At 39.9% G+C, this 10,632-nt stretch overlaps 1 pseudogene; it reads left to right on the top strand.

The window, feature by feature from the left end:
- Window positions 1–7,119: 7,119 nt before the first annotated feature.
- LOC101356616 (BTB/POZ domain-containing adapter for CUL3-mediated RhoA degradation protein 3 pseudogene) lies at window positions 7,120–8,425 on the top strand (annotated as a pseudogene).
- Window positions 8,426–10,632: the final 2,207 nt, after the last annotated feature.

Below are 10,632 nucleotides of genomic sequence, written 5' to 3'. Positions count from 1 at the left end.
CTGAAAGTGAGAGCATTCCATTGTTAAATCTAGCCGAATCTGCAACATAGGTGCCATGACCAGGGCAGTGGAGCTCACTGTAAATTCTCCAAGTCATCATTTCCTCATTCCCCTGGTGGGAGGGAATGGACACACAAGAGGGACCCTCACCGCTATCACCCTAAATGCTTTGCTTCTTCATACAGTGTAGACTGGTGGGAGATAGCTGCAGGTGCAGAGAAGCCCTCATTCCTGGGTCTTACTGGAGAGGGGACCTATGAATCTTGTAAATATGATGACATCAGCAATGACAGACTCTTCAGCCGCCTGGCAGTCTGTCATTGAAGCCAGGAATTCAGCACACGCTCAGACACACCCTGACTTCATTGTGGGTTCCCAAAAGTGGGTTCTTGCATAGCCACTAGGCTGGGAAGACCCTTACTTAAAAAGCCTTCCCTGTCAAGCTCTGAGGTCTCGGAGACAAATCCTAAATTCCCAAACCAAGCAGTAATTTTATCCCTGTCTCTGTTTCTCTGATACTGCCTAAACTATTCTTGCTAGTTGTTTCTAGCTACTAAACTCAGTAAGTGAGATCCAAGCCCTTTGGTAGTATTATGGGAAGTCCCTTTAATTTAACTTAAATCTTTTTTGTTAAAATCAGAGTTTAAAATTGATCAAGCCAGAAAGCTTCTATCCTGCTCTGAACTTCCAGGCAAATAGGTTGGGGATTTTTCCTGCTGTTCTCTACCTCTCTCTATAATGAAACGCTTTGTTTCCATGAATCAGCCCTGATCCAGACTTCTAGATTCAGTGACAGGACATTTCATCCCTCCCTCTGCCTCTAGGCAGGACTGAACTTAACTCATCCCAGACCGAAGGGTGTCTCCTCTAGATCTTGTTTCAAGATTCCCTGAATCTTCAGCCTCTTTCAGTTATGTATGCACTGCTGTTTGCCCTTGTTGTGTAATCTTAATGTCCTATAGCAATTTCAGCCCATTTCTTCTCACTGTGGAAAAAGGAAGATCCATGTCCTTATACCTTTCCAGCCAGAAGTGTCAGTTCTTTAATAATGCTTCTCACATATTAGTTTGATGTCATATCTTCCTTAGTTACTTGGGGAAAGTTAGGGTGTGGGATATATCCCATTATATGAGGATTGTTGACCTGAGTTAGTATCCTATATTTTTGTTCCTGTTGTTATTTTGCCCCACCCCAGCATAGCTTATTCTTTTCTTGGACTGAAACTTCAAATAGTTTTCTCCACCTGGGATGCTTTTCCCTCTCCCCTCAGTTCTGACCTTCCCTTACTCCCTAGCCCTGTCCTATTCTCTGTCTCCTCCATCTCTGCATTCCCAATCCTTCTGCATTTCCCAGGCAACGATGAAAAGAATTTTATTTAGCTGGCGTCAAGATCTGCCCCGCCTCAGCTTCTCCAAATACTTATATGCTCGAGGGCGAGGGAGTAGAGGTAGAGAGACTGAGGTCTAGATGAAAAAAGCATGCAAGAAACCAGCAACATAGTATAGTGGGACGTGTAATAGCACAGAAGTCAAGAACCCAGGGGGTTCCAGTGTGTGTCTGTAATCTTGTGCAGTTCATAACCTCTCTTGGCTTTCCATTTAATTATTGGATAAGAAAGTATTGAATTGGGGCATCTCTAAGAATTCTGAAAACTTGAAAAATATTATGAATTTGTGCTTTGCTCTCTTTCTTGGTCTCTGATATCGTGGACAGAACTCTACAAGAAGGGAAATCTCAGAATAGGAAAAGAAGAATGAATTAACAGACATAAATGATAGAAAACAAAGCCATTTTAATGTGAAGGTAGTGCTGGTGATAATGGTTGAGAATTTGCAGCGAGGATGTGGAAGGACTCCTGCACCTCATTATACTCTTGTAATCTTGCAAAAAATGTTACGATATGTTTTAGAAGGTAGAGAAGTGGCTTTGGCCTAAACTCCAAACAGTGGCCTTATATCTTAGAGATATGCTTATTCTACTATGGAAAAGTTGGCTCATGCTCGTTAGGGTCAAAGAAGAAAGATTCTACATTAAGTTCTTACTTATTTTTTCTTAGAAATTCCCAGTCTTATGTGAGTAGAAGGACTATTTCTATCTGGAACCAAAAAGTCTTCATTTTCTAAATGGAACTTGAGTTTCTACTATGATATATTGATCATTATGCTTCATAACAATCCCTGTAAAATATAGGGTCATAAAAAACAGTAATTTACAAGGTTATGTGGTCTCACGCATGTGTGTGTGTGTGTGTGTGTGTGTGTGTGTGTGTGTGTGACTCATATGATTACCACTGTGGACTAGAAAAGACTAGGAGAAATGTCATGCTGCCTATGCCGCTTACCCTATGCAAGAATAGAATCACATAATTTTAAGAAGCCAAACAACTTAGATTTTTTAAAAAGAGGAGTCCCTGAGGAGCTAGAGGAGAAAGAGGAAGAAAAGGCTAATATTTATTAAATACCTACTCTATGCTAGGTAAGGTGGTGCAGTGGTTAAAGCGCTCAGTTGCGAACCAAAAGGTCAACTATTCCAACCCACCAACCGCTCCGTGGAAGAAAGATGTGCCCGTCTGCTTCCGTAAAGATTTACAGCCTTGAAAACCCTATGGAGCAGTTCTACCCTATCCTATAGAATTGCTATGAGTCGGAATTGATTCAACGGCATGGGTTTCTGTGGGTTTCTATGCTAGGTATTGTGAAAGGCTCTTTATATCCCATATACACCTAAATATAAGACAAATTTTTATCTCCCCAAAATAATTTCTCAGAAAAGAGGAAGTTGCTGTATGTTTGAATCCTCACAATGTCTCATGATAAAAGACATTTTCTAATTATTTTATTTTGAAAAATAATGCACTTTTGGGTGAATTTTTCCCTGAAAACGAAACGAAACAAAAAAACCTAATCAATGCTATTTCGGATTGCTTATAGAGGCTATCTGATAGAATCTTTAAAAAAAAAAAAAAGCAGATTTGAGTGTCTGGGAACGTGGTAGGCTAAGTTATTTGAATCAACTTTTGAAAACAACTAAAAATGATGGATAAAATATTTAAAACATCTTAAAAGCATCAAAGAGCTGACAAGATAGTAAGGAAATACCAGGTCAAAATCTAATGGAAAGGGAAAACTCAAAGTGGTAAGTGGAACAAAGAAACCACGTTTGCCCAGAAGGTATTTGCTTATCGAGGCAAACTCGAACTCTGGTTTTGGTGGCTGGCCTCAGAAATTAAAACTCAGGGCTGGCCTAAAGTGGAGCCTTATAGGAGACACTCTCACATTAATCTAGGAAATTAAAGGGTTACATCCGTAGAGTAAAGGTGAAACAGAAGTAAACCTACCCTCTATGCCACCTCCCTCAAGAGACTACAAGAAAGTTTCCTTGGTGCTGAACAAAGCAGGGGAAAAATTCCAAACCAACCTGATTTGGGGCCGAAATTTACATTACCTAGGTGGTCAAGGTAAACCTCAAACCTTGAATTTAGTTTAAAGTTATCTCAGACTGGCATTTTCAACCTAGGCACCTGGCAAAGCAAATACACATCCTCCCTCAATAAAAACACCTTCATCTTAGGCCTCAGAAATCCCCACAAATAATTTCCCAAAGGTAGTAAATAAGCAAGCTTACAGGGAGAGAATGCACCATGGATGAGAGTCAGCAGAAATTAGAATCAGCAGATATGGATTCACAATGACTTCAGAGATTGGCACTGTCAGCCATATATTGTAAGACAAGCCTGAAAATAGTTGTAAGGAACAAGAAAATATAAAAAGTGACCTAGCAGATTTGAAACGGAACCAAACAGAATGAATCTAACAGCAGATTGGGCTCAGCTGAAGAGAGAATTAGTAAACTGGAATGTAGGTCAGAAGAAATCCAAAATGCAGCACAGAGAGATACAAATTTGAAAAAATGGAAGACAGGTAAGGGAGAAGATAGGGTGAGAAGATCTACCACACATTAATTAAAATTCCAGGACAAAAGGAAAGAAAGAATAGGCAGAGGCAATATTTAAAGAGATAATAACTGAGATTTTTCCAAAACTGATTTAAGTCATTAAAGCAGGATAAATAAAAAAGAAATCTACACCCAACACACGTTAGTGAAACTGCAGAACATCAATGATAAATAAAATAAATAAAAATAGTTCAAAAATAAAACAGTGAGCCAGAAAACAGATTTCTGCTCTGGCCACAAGAAGTAACTGATATGGAATTTGCCTTCCACCATTTAAAAAAAAAAAAAAAAAACCTAGAAAATATATATTAAAAAGCTATTTTCAGAAATTAGGACAACAGGTAGTGAAGAACAATCATCCCTGAGAGAAGAAAACAAGGTGAACCCTACAATCATCCTGACTTCCACCTGGAGGCAGTTTCCAAACAGCAACAGAGAGAGGGGAATCAAGCAGAACATGGCTGCTTCTCTAAGCTGAGGAGATAAAAATTGGAGTTCAGGGAAGCCGAAGCAACCAGAATTGGTGGGTCAGAATATTTGAGAGAAGAGAGCTATGCAGCGGAAGAGCTCCAGAAGTCTGCATAGGAGTCTCTTTGAGTTTTTGCCTGAATACTAATCTGCTTATGGATAAAGTGAAACTCAATGATGCTGTACAAGTACAATGACTCCTGTGAGAGCTGGAACTCAGTGGGATTGCCTTGTTCTTTGGATCTTGCAAGTTTTCTGCCTTTGACAGGGTGCAGTCTTACAACTTTTCTATCACTCCTTCTAGTGGAAAATATCTGAGTTTTCCTTCTCTGACAATTCCTGCCTTACACAGTTTCCTGCTTTCACAGATTTTACTGTACCAGTTATAAGGTAAGTACAAGTTGAGAAGCTCCCAGCATTTACACAGGGCTGGGAAATTTTTGAATTCCATCTACCTAGAGTAAAGAGGCAGCATTGAACACTAGGAGTAATCAGTAGAGACCCCAGAAGGGTGATGCTTAGTATTAAAGCTAAACTAGCCTAGATCCACTCTAACGGAACTTAAAAACAAGCCTCAGAAAGATAAAGCTGATCTGCAAGTAACTTGATGTTTGCCAAAACAAACTTCAACACTCTTTAAGGGGAAGGAAACAAAATCCAAACACTCAACAATGTGGCATTCACAATGTCAGGATCCAATAAAAATTACATACAAAAAAAAAAAGCAGCAAATTGTAACCTATAAACAGAAGAAGAATCAGTCAATAACAACAGACCCAGAATGACAGAGATGATGGAATTAGTGGACAGTGACCTTAAAATAGTTATTATAAATATGTGCAAGGATTTAAAGGAAAAAATGAACATAAAGTGGAAAGAAAAACAAAAGGAATTTCTCAAGCTGAAAAATATATCTGAAATGAAAATTTTACTGGATGGGCTTAACATCAGATTAGGCGCTGCAGAAGAAAAGATAAAGACATAGAAACCATCTAAATTGAAACACAGAGCGAAAAAAGATTGAAAAATAAAAATAAACAGAGCCTCAATGACCTGTGGGACAGTATCAAGCAGTTTAACATATATGTAAGACACAAAATATACCTGAAGAAATAATGGCCAGTTTTCCCCCAATTTGATGAAAACCGTAAACTCCCAGATTCAAGAAGCCCAGTCAACTCCAAACTGGCTAAACATTAAAGAAAACTACATTTGAAAACTGTCAATAAAAAGAAATATTTAAAGGCAGCCAGAGAAGTATTAAGTATAAGGGAACAAATCTAAGAATTATTAGAGATGTTTTGTCAGGAACAATGCAAGCCAGGAGACACTGGAAGACCATTCTGAAAGCTCTGAAAGAAAAATGTGTGTCAACCTAGAGTTTTATAATCCAGTGAATAAAGTGTAATAAAGACTTTCTTCAGACACAGAAGCTGAGTGAATTCTGAGTGTTAAAGGAAGTTTTTTTTCAGGCTGAAGGAAAATGATAGTGGATGGAAACATGGTTCTATAAGAGTTACAGAAATGGTAAATACATGGATAAATATTGAAAAACTTTTGCTTATTTTAAGAAAATTTTTTAAAGATAACTGTTGAAAGCAAAAAATAATAACAATGTATTGTGAGGTTATAACACATATAGAAGTAAAATGTATGACAACAATAACACAAAGGAAATGGAAGTAAACTGTTGTAAAGTTCTTACATTATATGTGAAATGGTGTAATACTGTTTGAAGGTAGACTTTGATAAGATGCATATTGTGAACCCTAGAGCAAACAATGAAATAATAAAATGAAAAGTATATTAAGCCAATAATGAAGATAAAAATGAAATTCTAGAAATTATTCTATTTATCCAAATGAGGAAAAAATAAAGAACAGATGGAACAATCTCAACAATATTAATAATTACATTAAATATAAATGGTCTACACATTCCAATTAAAAGGCAGAAATTGTCAGACTAGATAAAAAAGCAAGACCAAACAATATGCTGTCTATAGGAAATACACTTTAAATATGGAGACACATATAGGTTAAAGTAAAAGGATAAGGAAAGATATAGCATGCAAACACAAATCGTAAGAAAGCTGGAGTGATTATATTAATATCAAAGTAGAATTCAGTGTATGGAATATTACCAGAGATAAAGAGAGGCATTTCATAATCATAAAAGGGTCAAGTCATCAAAATGGCATAATAATATTAAATAAGTATTCACCAAATTACAGAGATTCAAAATATATGAAGCAAAAACTATCACAAGTGTAAAGAGAAATAGACAAATCCAAAATTATATTCAGAGATTTTAACTCTCTTCTCTCAGGAATTGATAGAACAAGTGATCAGAAAATCAGTAAGGATATGGAAGGCTTGAACAACATTACCAACCAACCTGACGTTGTTGTCCTTTATAAAACATCACCCCTGGTTACTGCAGAATACATATTATTTTCAAGTACACATAGAGCATTCATCAAGATAGAATATTTGTTGGGTCATAAAACAAGTCTCACTGGATTTGAAGGGATTGAAATCATATAGAGTCTATTCTCTGACCACAACAGAATGAGATTAAAAACCAGTAATAAAAAGACATATGGAGGGCCCCGCCTCCGCCCCCGGCTCGCATGAGCTGGGTGTTTTCTGCCTCCCTCCGTCCGGGTTTGGAGACTCCGGCGTCCTCCGACTTTTCATGGAAGAGATGTCAGGGGAAAGTGTGGTGAGCTCAGCGGTGCCAGCAGCTGCTACCCGCACCACTTCCTTCAAGGGCACGAGCCCCAGCTCCAAGTACGTGAAGCTGAACGTGGGTGGGGCCCTCTACTACACCACCATGCAGACGCTGACCAAACAGGACACCATGCTGAAGGCCACGTTCAGCCGGCTCATGGAGTGCTCACCGACAGTGAAGAACAAAGACACGTATGAGCCTTTCTGCAAAGTTCGTCATCACCTCATCCAAGGAAGAACAAAAATTTATCGCAACTTCAAATAAGCCAGCCATGAAGTTGCTCTACAACAGAAGTAACAACAAATACTCATATACCAGTAATTCTGACGACAATATGTTGAAAAACGTTGAACTGTTTGATAAGCTGTCTCTGTGCTTTAACGGGAGGGTCCTATTCATAAAAGATGTCATTGGGGACGAAATCTGCTGCTGGTCCTTTCATGGTCAGGGCCGCAAGATTGCTCAAGTCTGTTGAACGTCCATCGTCTATGCCACTGAGAAGAAACAGAGCAAGGTCGAGTTCCCTGAAGCCCGGATTGATGAGGAGACCCTGAATATTTTGCTGTATGAGGCCCAGGATAGCCGGGGACCTGACAATGCACTACTGGAGGCCACAGGCAGGGCCACTGGGCGCTCCCACCATCTGGATGAGGATGAAGAGCGCGAGCGGGAGCGGATTGAGCGTGTGCGGCGGATCCACATCAAGCGCCCGGAGGACCGGGCTCACCTCCACCAGTGAGCAGGCAAGCCAGGCCTGAGCCACCCTCCCTGCACCTCCTTCCCTCCCTGCCTGGCTGCACCCGATCGTATGCAGGCTCCCAGCACCTTCTTCCCTGGAGTCTGGAGCATCTTTTGTAGCAAGCCAGATTATTATTTTGATATTTTTTGGCAAGTGAATTGATTCTGTCTTTCCCCAGGTGACTGCACCCTGTTGTTGACCAAGCTGTGTCTAAGGTCTCTGCTTTTCATGAGAACCTGAGAATCCTCAGAGCTAGGATTTCTTGGTTCTCAGAGAAAAAGTATGAACGGGTGTGAAGTGTCTGTGAGAACTTTGGTTTGCAGTATTTATTTTTGTAGGTGTTGACTACCTATTTGGACTTCTTGGGGGGCTCCCTTAGGAGTTGGTTTGATAGTTCCGAGAGGGGTGTCTGCAGTTGGTGGCCACCAGAAGTGTCTGTGTGCTCCCTATTTCATAACTGTCCGGTCCCATCGACCCAGCTCCTGTGCACTGTGACCAGGCACGCTCTCCACTGCTTTGCTACAAATCCATTCTGCGCGGTGGTTTCGAGACTAGAGCTTGTGATAAATAGTTGCACCTGGTAGCAGTGAAGAAGTGACCAAACAAGTGTGTCTCTAAATTGCTTTCCTAGCATTAGCTTTGGATACATAGCTCTGTTGAGGGGCAAGCCTGTTGCTGCCTCAGTTGATCTTTGGTCTGATGCTGGCTGGGACCTCATACACCCAGCTGGGGTGCAGCTCTGTTAATGGCTCCTTCCCTGCCTCCTGTCCCTTCCAAGTATTCTCCTTGTTGACCCACTCCTTCCAGAAAGGGCACCTGACCTAGTTACGGGGGTCACAAGCTGCTGCTCCACAGGGTCCATCCCTCCCTTTTCTGCCTCTTCCCCATTAAGCTGGGCTCACTGCAGCAAATGGATGCCCTGCCCTTTGTTTAGAAATTACTCATGGCCCCGACTCTGCCTTCCCAGCCTGCATCCAGGCAGGGACGTCGTTCATTCCAGCCCCAGGGAGCTTGCCTGGCTTGGGCAGCCCCCACTGTAAACTCAGCCGTCACCAGAGATCACACTTCTTGTGTTCACCTCTTATTCTTAAACGGTATAGAGTAGCCGTCAGTTAACGGGTTGAAAAGGATGTGAAGATACCTTTGGGTCAGGTTAGTGGCCATGGTCGTGTTTAAGGAATGTGACAGGGCAGTGTGTGGGGCACTAGGGGCCCGCACTGGAGCCAGCTGTCTGCACCGTGCTGGTGTCGGACAGGCACTCTCGGTTACCTACCTCCCTGTACCCTCTGTGCCTGGGAAGGAACAGAGTGAGCTGTGACTCATGGACGGTTGAGACTAGACTAGGTACAGTAGTTACAAAGAGATGTGAATGTGAACAAGGTAGTGGATGTGTTTTGTCTGCTTATCAAGGAAAATGTTACTGTTTTATACCAAAGGTATTAATAGGGACAACCTTTTGACACCACGTATTTCAGAAAACCAGTTTATATTTCGAAATGGTTTCACAGCTTAGACTTTATACGCACTGCCCTACCCATGATGGTTGTATGCCTTTATTTTGTATCCAGCAGGAAGCCTGCAATAAAACTTCAAACCAATCATGTCTGAACCTAAAAACTATGTAAAAACTATGTATTGGGTAAATATGCTTTTTAAACTGTTATGTGGGAAACTTTTATATAAGGCCATTTGGATCTTATTAAGTGTTAAGGAAAGGGGCTTACAAAGTAACATTTCATCAATATTTTGTACTGTTTGTTTTAAACACCAACCTGCTGTTTGGGTTGAACAGTTTTAGGACGTTAAAGTGAATGTCAGTTCTGATGTTTTCTGTAGGAATGGAAAAGCCATCATATAAATTCTGTTTTTTAAATGTTAAAAAAAAAAAACCTATATGGAAAATCCCCAAATGTTGGAAAATTAAACATAGTATTTCTAAATAGCTCGTGAAACAAATAAGAAATCCCAAAGTACAAAAGAACATATTTTGACTGGAAGAAAATTAAAACACAATATATTAAAATTGGTGAGATGTAGCTAAAGCAGTGCCTAAATGGAAATTTATAATTTTAAATGCTTATATTAGGAGAGAACAAGGGTCTCAAATCAATGATCTATTAAAGCTATGAAAATAAGAGCATAAAATAAGGAATGATAAAAATAAGAGCAAAATAAACTTAAAGGAAGTAGGAGGAAGGAAATAATAAAGATTAGAGTGAGAATCAATGAAATAGAAAACAAACAACAGAGAAAATCAATGATACCAAAAGCTGGTTCTCTGAATAAATTAATAAATTGATAAACCTCTAGTGAGACTGACTGATTAAGAAAAAAAGAGAGAAGACACGGAATTACCAATATCAGGAATAAAATTGGAGACATTACTACAAATCCTACAGACTTTAAAAGGCTAATATGGGAATATTATGAACAACTTTATATCAACAAATTCAACTACTTAGATGAGATGGATAAACTCCTGAAATATACAAGTCACCAAAACTGACATATGAATACAAAATATGAATGACCCTAGATTTATTAGAAGGAGCCCTGGTGACGAAGTGGTTAAGTGCTTGGCTGCTAACTGAAAAGTTGGCAGTTCGAACCCACCAGCTGCTCCATGGAAGAAAGATGTGGCAGTTTGCTTTCATAAAGATTTACAGCCTTGGAAACCCTATGGGGGAAGTTCTACTCTGCCCTATAGGGTTGGTATGAGTCAGAATCGACTTGATGAC

This window comes from Trichechus manatus, unplaced genomic scaffold, assembly GCF_000243295.1.
Source record: "Trichechus manatus latirostris isolate Lorelei unplaced genomic scaffold, TriManLat1.0 scaffold00027, whole genome shotgun sequence".
NCBI classification, from domain to species: Eukaryota; Metazoa; Chordata; class Mammalia; order Sirenia; family Trichechidae; genus Trichechus; species Trichechus manatus.
Note: the sequence above shows the minus strand (reverse complement) of the source record. Positions and strands in the feature narration are given on the sequence as shown.